Source organism: Alligator mississippiensis, chromosome 3 (assembly GCF_030867095.1).
Source record: "Alligator mississippiensis isolate rAllMis1 chromosome 3, rAllMis1, whole genome shotgun sequence".
Taxonomy (NCBI): Eukaryota; Metazoa; Chordata; order Crocodylia; family Alligatoridae; genus Alligator; species Alligator mississippiensis.
Genome location: NC_081826.1, coordinates 95804101 through 95814258, shown reverse-complemented (window position 1 = coordinate 95814258; position 10158 = coordinate 95804101). Strand labels below are relative to the sequence as shown.

The following is a 10158-nucleotide window of genomic DNA, read 5'->3' as shown; positions in this document are numbered from 1 at the left end:
GTCATTAGCACAATCTCTTTTTGAGTGAAACTTCATTAGTTGCCAGGCAGAGGAAATATTTTTTGCTTGAATTACAGAAGCAGCTACAGATAGCACAAAGAATCTTCTCAATTGATGGAGGTCATCAAATGATGATAATAAAAGCTTCAATCACCCCATCATTGTCATGTCCAAATGAGACACAAATTTCAAAAGATACTAACCTAGATCACTCAGTTAAGTCAGTTGCCAACAGGGATGATTGTTATTGTAGATACACATATGTCCCTTTCCCTCTGGTGGATCTTATAAGGTGATATGAAATGATGATAGGGTATGAGGAAGGAATCTGCGTGGTTTTTCAGCCACTCTGTTCATTGCTTCATGATTCTTCATTTCATTAACTATTGAGTACTACTGAGATGTGGGAAAACAAAATTCACAGTTTGGATGCTCATCTCACTGTGTTTGGATGCTCACTGTTAATTTTATTCACCTATTCCACAGCAAGTGCTGCAAAAATAAGTAACTAAAATAAAAAAATAAAGGTATAATTCATTTTGAGTGCTTTTCTTGGCTCAGTATTGTGAAAGCCTGTAGCTAGTACTGGACTAGAATCAAATAACTCACTCTCTCTTTCATTGACTATGAATAGAACTGATCAAGTAATTCATAAATAATAATTTATAAATATAGCTGAGGAAAAATTAAGAAATTATGAATGGAAAATGCAAATAACTTCTAGTCATAGACTTGTTAAGTTTTTTTCTCTCCATTAACTTGAGGAATAAGCCACTTGGATTCAAGAACACAAAGGTGAACTTTTCTAAAGGTCAGATCCTCTCTGGGGGGCAGGGGGAGAGGGGGGAGGGTTGCATCTAGCCTAATACAATATTCTAGACTCTCTTCTTCCAGATTGTCTCTGGACTAATAACGGTATTTACCAACTCTTGTCTGCCATGTCTTGATTAGGATACGATGTTATAAGTTGGGAGGTTTTATTGGTTATCTACTGTAGTGAAAATCTGGCAATCTGTAGTGGGGAAGGGGGATCTTCTTGCGTTATACATTTTTTCTTTGGTAATTCTTGTGTAGCCTAGCTATTACTAACCGTCAAGTTAAAATCACAGTCTTACTTCATTTAGATTAACAGTGTTCTTTATTTATCCGTACTCTAATTTACATCCATCATCCCTTTGTTGTTTGTTTACAGCAAACAATTAACACTATCAACTTAAACAGCATCCAACTTGGATATGATTTTTCTTTAATCACATTACTACTTATCTAACAATTTTTAGTCAGTCTGGTTTATATTACCCAGGGTTTTATTCCTTTATTTCTCCTCTGGGTGTAGTCCCTCTTCCCAAGGACTTGTAGCATCTTCTCACAATTTCTTTTCTTTTCTTTTTTTTTTGAGTTCAATTGGCTCGCAACAAAGCCCCATGAGTAAACAACAATTAAATCCCAGTCACAGTCTCTTCTAAGTGAGAGAAGGGTTCCTCCACTCCTTTTTCTCCTTTCCAGGAATTACCTTCTTTAAGATTTCTCATCAGCAATTCCCTGCTGAATTAGCTCTGTTCATCTCTTTCTCTCTCCGGGAGCATCCTCTCCTGGGGTCTTCTTTCCCACATTCCTTTGTGAGTTTACCACTCCTCACCCTCTTCTGGCGTCCGTCTCTCTCCAGCCCTGCCCCTCTTTGCCACAGGGCATCCAATCCACACTGAACAGCTGCTCCGGAATCTCCCATCCTTGTCTTCCTCGGACCCCATTCCTGCTGTAAGTGTTTTATTTATTACCCTTGGTTCTTCACACTCTCCTCCACCTTTTGTGGGCAGTAGGAACCAAAACTGTATGGGGACATGGAATGGAGAACATTACTGCCCTGGCACCTAGATAAAGCTACTGTTTGGGAATCTCTTGGGTCATATTTTGGTAAAGCAAAATGGGCAAAGAAGTCTTCCCTCACTCATTGGCAATAATATGGATCCCCCACTGGAAACCTATCCGAGTTGCCCTTTTGTGATTGCTTCTTTGCAGCCATATAGGGATCAGCCAGTAAAAGAATGATTTCTTCTGAATCACATTTGGAAGATACACTAGCAACACAGAGTTCCAGATCCTACCCATGTCCGAACATATCCTGTACAAAGATCTTCAACCTCCCCTGGTTTCAAAGATATTCAAAATGCCTTTCCATTCTTCTAAGAAAACAAACATCTCTCCTGGCCTCCATGACCCTACCATTAAGGGGAAACTCCACAAGTCATACATCTGTCTTGGATGTTTGAGTGTAGTATATATTTTATCTACATAGCAAGGATCCCAAATCCTTGTGCTTTACTACACCTATCTGATTGAAATTGTTTGTTAAGCAGCTTCCCCCACATCCCTATCACATCTCATGCCCACCCTATTACCATCTTTTTCAGCTTTATCTACCATACAGGTAAAATGTATCAGGGTTTGACCAGGGTTTCTCCAGAGTTCCCCACAAAACAAGGGGAAAGGGAAAAAAATAAACAGTGAGTGTAGGCATTCCAACTAATATTTAAAAAAAATAAATGGCAGAGATTGTATTATTTAATCTCAGTTGCTAGGTAATCTAAAGTGACACTAAGGGGCCTAGGCTTGTTCATTATGAGATTCATGTGGAAGTAATTTAATTCTCAGACAAAACAAGAAAAAAATACTATCAAAAGTGACACAAGCAATAAAATACATTTAATTAACTCTTAATTTATCCATAAGAGCAAAATATTCATAAGATTATAGAACATGCATGGTAATCATAGCTGGGTGTCCTTTTCTAAAATTTAGTGCAGACAAGATGGATTATACAAGTCACCCAATCAAAGATCAAGGACTAAAAATACTACCCTAATAGTAAACCTTGATGTTAGGTGACAAATGCTAAGATTAGTATGAAACTGATCGGAACCTGACACTTGCTTCATCAAGTACAATTAAAAATCACTCTGTTAATGAACTCTCTGCATCTACAAAACAAGATGAAACAGTATGCTGCAGCAGAAAGAAACAGAACAAATCTTTGTGGATTTAAGAGCAACATGAAAAGAGCTACATGGTGGCTTCCATTTGCATGTCTTAATCACCAGTAGTTTTATTGATCCTACAAACCCCAGAACTCAGCTACATATTCTTGATGGCTGCCTACTAGATCCTTATCTATTAGCTATTTACGTACATGCTGATACACATGAATTGTACATCAGGCTCTTTAGATCTGTTTTTATAGGAGGGAAATTATGTTCTGGTATCCTTTGTTAGATAGACTGTATCCAACGATATAGCTAGATAACTGGGCTTAGTCTCTCTCAAAATAATACACTGAATGTGGCCACTGGAAGAGATTATATTTACTACAAGCTTAAAATGTGTTCTGTGTGTTAAATGGTAACATGCCAGATATTCAAGCCATTTATCACAGGATAACAATGGTGAACCTGCCAAAAAAATGACAAAGCCACCTCAGCCTGGAAGGAAGGAGGAAGAGCACCTGGCTCCCTAACAGTCCATCTAATAGTGAGCTGTCAGGGGAGCTTACAAACAGCCCTGTCCTCATTGCCTCTAGGTGGCAACCCAGACAGAACAATCACAGGCAGAAGTGCTCAGGGACAGATACTCCCATTCAGCCCTTGCCACCAGGGGGACCTTGCACTACCCCCTAGGTCAGCCACTGCATGGGCACCTTGGAGGCAGATCTGGTCCAGGCCACCTGCCTCTCCTTTAAACTTTCCAGTGCATGAGCAGCCCAAGATCAGGGAGTCCCGGGATACTTACATACAGGGCACTTTATAGGGTGCAAGGAGCCCTTGACAACAGCGTGACACCCTTTCCCCCCAGGCAACAATAGGGACAAGGCTGCAAACCTCTCGGATAGCTCAGTGCTGGAGGGTGCTGTCATGGAGGCAGCTGCTCCCTTGGAGAGTGGGAGGGAGAACACTGTAGGACAGTGGAGGGGGACATCAGCTCACCAGCCTCCCCATCCCACTGACAAGAGCTGGCAGTGAAAACTCTTGTGCCACTTTTCTATCCAAGCATAGAGACCCTGAACATGTGGCATGGCACAATGTGCAGCTGTTCTGATCCACAAAGTTTCCATCACATGATTAAATGAATCTTCCAATGCCCTGAAGGTTCTAAGGAACGCTTTCCTCACTTGGAAATGTAGTAAGTCCTTCTTTTTAGAGACCGCATAAAAAAATTTTGCTCTGTTGGTGTGTGACCATGCTTAGATTATGCTACTTGTTACTGAGAATACAACTCTATGGATGCGTCCAGACAAGTATGGAAGTGCCGTACACAGCACCACAGACCCATCTGCAGCAGCACACATTGCACATGCAAATGTTTCCTGTGCTGCTACTTTGCAGTGCAGGGTGGGAGGAGGTTGACCCCAGGAGATCCTGGGGTCAAAAAAAACCCAACACCAAAAAAAAAAGCAGGGCAGTGCACATGGCGGCAACGTACACTGCCCCAAACCAGAGTCTGGCCAGCCAACGCTATGCTCCAGCTGCCAGCCAGGCTTCCTGCTGTGGCTGCAACCCCAGGAGGTCCCCAAGACCCCAGGTAAGGCTTCTGGGGCCAGCCTTCCCTACTCCACCTAGGATAACAGCACAAGATGTGCCACTGCTACTTGTCCCAGGGAAACAAATGTCTGCGCTTGTCTGGACACACCCTATGGCTCCTAGCCCATCCTCAAAGCCTAATGTTCCACAACAGCTCTGAGGAAAGTTATCACAATGAGCTGATGAGCCAGTGAAGTTACAGTCTCAGTGGAACATGTGTAAAAAGCCAAACACACTTAGAAATGGAACATCTGCCCTTTACAAAAACAATCCCAAAAAACTCTTGTCCTTTGCTTTTATAGAATACATCTTGACAATGGGTTGTATCGTATGTGGTGTACGGTATTATTGCTCCCTTGATTCCAATAAAGCTAAATTGCAGCTGATAACCTGACCCAATAATATTTTCAAGAACACAGACAGAAAAAATACATAAAGTTACCTAACAGAGTAGAAAAGGATAGCGTTTACCAGGATCAGCATATCCAGTGCTGTTATGCAAACATTTGCCACCACTATATAAACTCAGCCACTATGGAAGTCCCAGTCTTCAGAGAAATGCCCATTCTTTCACATGCTCACATCAGAGAATAAGGGATTTGCTATGAACACAAAGTGTGGGGACTTAGCACCACCATTCTCATTAGCATTAAAAGAATGGCAGGGTTCAATCTTTATTTATATATGATACTTTTATTCCTATAACATTCAAATTTGGGGAAGTATTACATAATTAAATTGTGGACTTAGCAGGAAAATAATTCATTCATATGCAAAAATTGTTTCTGTACAGCAAAAGCCTGGCTAGCGTCCAGGATTAAGGACAATAAAAAGTCCTTTTTCAAGTACATTGGGAGCAAGAAGAGGGCACCAGGCAATGTAGGGCCCCTGCAAGACACAAACGGTAATCTTGTGGCCACACCAGACAAGAAAGCTGATATTTTTAACAGATTTTTTGCCTCTCTTTTCCTGAGCAGGGACCGGGATATCCCACCTACCAGAGGTAGGGACAATCTTGGGGATAGCTCTATCAAACCTTCAGTCAGCGCAGATGTAGTTAGGGATCTTCTGGAAGGGCTAGACATTTTTAAATCTGCAGGTCCAGATGCCCTCCACCCAAGGGTGTTGAGGGAGCTGGCAGGGGTCATCACGGAGCCCTTGGCCAGGCTGTATGAGCATTCGTGGTCATCTGGCCAGGTGCCGGGGGATTGGAAACTGGCTAATGTGGTCCCTATTTTTAAGACGGGGAGGAAGGAGGACCCAAGTAATTATTGGCCTGTAAGCCTCACCTCGGTGCTCGGGAAGATCTTGGAATCATCAAGGAGCACATCTGTAGGGGGCCTGCAGGGGAGATCATGCTCAGGGGCAATCAGCATGGGTTCATCAAAGGCAGGTCCTGCCAGACCAACCTGATTGCCTTTTATGACCAAGTAACTAAAATCTTGGATGATGGTCTCACCGTGGACGTAGTCTTTCTAGACTTTAAGAAGGCCTTTGACATTGTCTCTCACCCCATCCTCATCAATAAATTAAGCAACTGCAGCATTGATGCCTGCACAGTTGGATGGGTAAAAAATTGGCTGATGGGGCATAGCGGAGTAGTGGTGGACGGGTTGTACTCAACCTGACGAAATGTGAGCAGTGGGGTATCGCAGGGCTTGGTCCTCGGGCCCATACTGTTTAACATCTTCATCAGTGACTTGGACAAGGGGGTGGAAAGCACGCTGTTCAAGTTTGCTGATGACACTAAGATGTGGGGTGAGGTGGACACACTTGAAGGGAGAGAGCCTGCAACTAGATTTAGACAGACTACAAAAGTGGGCAGATGAGAATAGGATGGGGTTCAACATAGACAAATGCAGGGTGCTGCACCTTGGGGGAAGGAATCTACAGCATACATACAGGCTGGGGAGTTCCCTTCTTGAAAGCACAGAGGCAGAAAGGGATCTTGGAGTCATTATTAACTCCAAGATGAACATGAGTTGCCAATGAAAGACCGCAGCCAGCAAGGCCAGCCATACCTTGTCATGCATTGAAAGGTGCATCTCAAGCCAGTCCAGAGAGGTGATACTCCCCCTCCATGCGACTTTGGTCAGGTCACAGTTGGAGTACTGCGTCCAGTACTGGGCGCTGCACTTCAAAAGGGATGTGGCAAGCCTGGAGAGGGTTCAGAGAAGGGCCACCCGCTTGGTGAGAGGGCAACAGGACAGGCCCTATGAGGAAAGACTGAAGGACCTGAACCTGTTCAGCCTCAGCAAGAGGAGGCTGAGGGAGGACCTGGTGGCTGCCTACAAGCTCATCAGGGGAGATCAACAGCAAATAGGTAGAGCCCTTTTCTTCACAGCACCACCTGGGGTGACAAGGAACAATGGTAATAAGCTGATGGAGAATAGGTTTCGGTTAGAGATAAGAAGGCAATATTTTACAGTTAGGGTGGCCAAAATCTGGAACCAACTTCCCAGGGAAGTGGTCCTTGCCCCTACCTTGGGCAAATTCAAGAGGAGGTTGGATGATCACCTGTCTGGGGTCTTGTGAACCCAGCATTCATTCCTGCCTGTGGCAGGGGTCAGACTAGATGATCTGTTCAGGTCCCTCCTGACCCTAGCTACTATGAAACTATATATACCTTTGAGGTGAAATCCACCCAGCTGTATGGAAGTCTATTGCAGAGGCACACCTAGCTCCCATTTAAACATCCAAAGCTGGGCTGAAGTGGAACTTTAGTAGTGCATAAACAGTTAGCTGTGTTAGCTCTCTCTGCTAAAGACTGAATTATATCCTATTTAATCAGGGAAATAAGAAGTCAGGCTACCAGTTGCTAATAGCAAGTAGTAGCCATCAGTCTGTCTCATGAGACAATAGAATTATATACAGTAAAACCTCATTAGTTCAATACTGGAGAGTTCGGAGTGTTGAATACCTTGAAGCTACTGTCACTCCCCAGCCAAAAGAATAAGTTTTTGTGTAAATTAAGATACAGGTAATTTGAAATGCATCTACTTTTAAGTTTGAAGCTGTTTTCTGGTCCATTCAACCAGGAAAACCTTGTAAATTTGAAACACAAGGAACCAATTAAGCAGATTCCATGGTATGTAGCACAAGGAGTTCCTTATGGAGACTAGCAGCAATGATCTAGGGGCCCTTTTTTCTTCTGCTTAGATCAATCTGAGTGCGGAACTGTCCCACCACAACCCCCTGCCCCAATCCCAACCTCCCCACCGCACCCCCCACAGACCCAGCATCCCCAATCCTGCAAAATCACTCCCAGCCTCACCAACCCCCAAATCATACTTGTAGCTAGGGCTGCTGCTCCCAGCCCCAACCCTCACAGACTCCCCTGCACCTTGGCACTTGCATCTGCTGTCCTGAGCCCCAGCCACTCCACTTGCTGCTGCCCCAAATTGCAGTCTTTCCAGTCTGAGTCCCAACTGCTCCTCATGCTCTTGCCCCCTTGGGCACATGCAAGCCAACTTCTGATCCCACCAAACTGCAGGTTTTCCACACTGCAGGCAGCATGCAACAGGCCTGGGGACCTACCTACCATGGGAATCCCTGGAGGCTGGGAGTTTCTAAGGGGGCAGGAGCATGTGGAGTATCCATGGCTCAGTACAGCAAGTGCAGGGTGCAAGGGAGTCTGCTGGGGCAAGAGGTGGGGGCAGCAGCCCCAGCTACATGCAAGATCGAGAATAGATCAGGGGTTGGCAGGACTGGTGCAGTTTCACAGGACCAGGGATGCTGGGTCCATGGGGAGACAGGAGGTGGAGACTGACTAGACTATTCTATACTTAGATTAATCTAAGCAGAAGAAAAAAGGCCCCTGGATCACTGCTGCTGGTCTATATTAGGAACTTCTTGTGCCATGAAATCTGCTTACCTAGTCACTGGAATAACTTCTCACTTTTTTCTCATCAGTTAGGAAGGTCTGCATGTAAGTGAACCAAGTCTGTATGTAGCCATAATAATTTGTACATATGCAACCAACCATAAGAACATTTATTTTGAACTGGTTTATTTCCAAGTCAGTATTTTTTTGGTCCCCTGCATTTCAAACTAATGAGGTTTCATTGTATTTCCATCATAATGTTTATGTGTGCACAAAAAAGTCTATTTTATTCTGCCAGACACTGGGAATCCAAGAGCGATGTTCCTTTGACTCTGAGCCACCAAAGAAAGCAAAAATTAAACTTTATAAATCACCCTCTTTAGTATGTGAGAATGTTTCTGGATTAATATATAGAATCAAATAACAGACTGTAATTTGAATAGATGCATTTTTAGGAAAGCAACAGTTCTATAAAATGATGAATTTAAAGGAAAAAAAGCAGCAGCACTCTGTATAGAGTTAACCATTAACACCCTGAAATGAAAACCTAACTTTAACAGGCAAATCCATTTTGTTGCAGTCAATGCAGAAGTTGTTACATTTTGTCCAACAGCAACAATACTTTGATTTTAAAGGCCACAACGAATCAGTATGATCATCTAAACTGACCTCACTAACACAGGCCATAGAACGCCACACTATAATTCTAAAATTGAATCTAAGAACTTGTGGCTGAACTGGAACATATCTTACAAGAAGATATTTAGTCTTGATTTAAAGATTTCAACTTAGGAAAATATCTAGTGTTTGCTTTGGTAATGTATTTCAATGATTGATTATATTCCCTTAAAAACTGATACCATATTTCCACTTTGAATTTGTCTGAATTCAACTTGTAGCCATTGAAAGTTGTCTAATCCCTTGTTAATTCTCACTTTGATGGATTAAATAAATCAAATTTCTTTAGTCATTCAGTAAACAACTTATTTTGAAGGACTTGCATCATCATTCTTGTGACTTTTCTCTTTATCTTTTCAAAAATTTTCAGTATCCTTTTTCAAATGTTAACACCAAAAAAATAAATAAAGACTTGTTTCAGTCATGCTCTCAACTAATATCAATTTATAAGTAATGTCTTATTCCTACTGGCTATCCCCATCTTTAAACAAATCAGGGATTCCATTAGACCTGTCAGCCACATCATCACACCAAAAGCTCATGTACATTGCGTTATCTACCATGAGCTCCCATTGTTTTCAGAAGAACTGATTTCCCAAAGACAATCCTTCCATCCCATAATTATGGCTTAAACACTCTGTTCCTAGGTATATGACTTTTCATTTGGCTATGTTGACATGCTTGTTTGATTGCACCCCATTTGCCAACCAATCCAGACCACTCTTTATAAGAGACTTTAACTCATTATTATTCATAAGTCTATCTATATTTTTGTAGCATGTAAACTTCATCCATAAATATTTCATATGATCTTCCGGATCATTAATAAAGAAATGAAAAATCACTGATATGAGAAAAAGATTCCTACAAGGGCCTTTTAGAAAACACTGTTCTTTACAAATTCCTTATCATCACTATAGTTAAAAATCTGGTGGCAACAGTTTCTTCAGTTTTTGTCATTTAGTATCCACCACACTGATTTTGTATATTTGATTTAAAAACATCATTCTTCAGAGCATCACTGAGCACATTACAAGGGGAAATTTAGTGGTACACAGTCTGAGAAGAATGTAAGAATTATTAAAC

The 10158-nt window shown here is 42.3% G+C and overlaps 1 long non-coding RNA gene across 1 annotated transcript in view; it reads right to left on the bottom strand.

Annotated features, from left to right (window-relative positions):
* Window positions 1-1107: 1107 nt before the first annotated feature.
* Window positions 1108-10158, bottom strand: part of LOC132249343 (uncharacterized) — a 159058-nt gene continuing 150007 nt past the window's right edge. The window contains exon 3 of the long non-coding RNA XR_009460771.1: window positions 1108-1829. This is a non-coding gene — a long non-coding RNA (uncharacterized LOC132249343). The remainder of the gene's footprint in view (window positions 1830-10158) is intronic.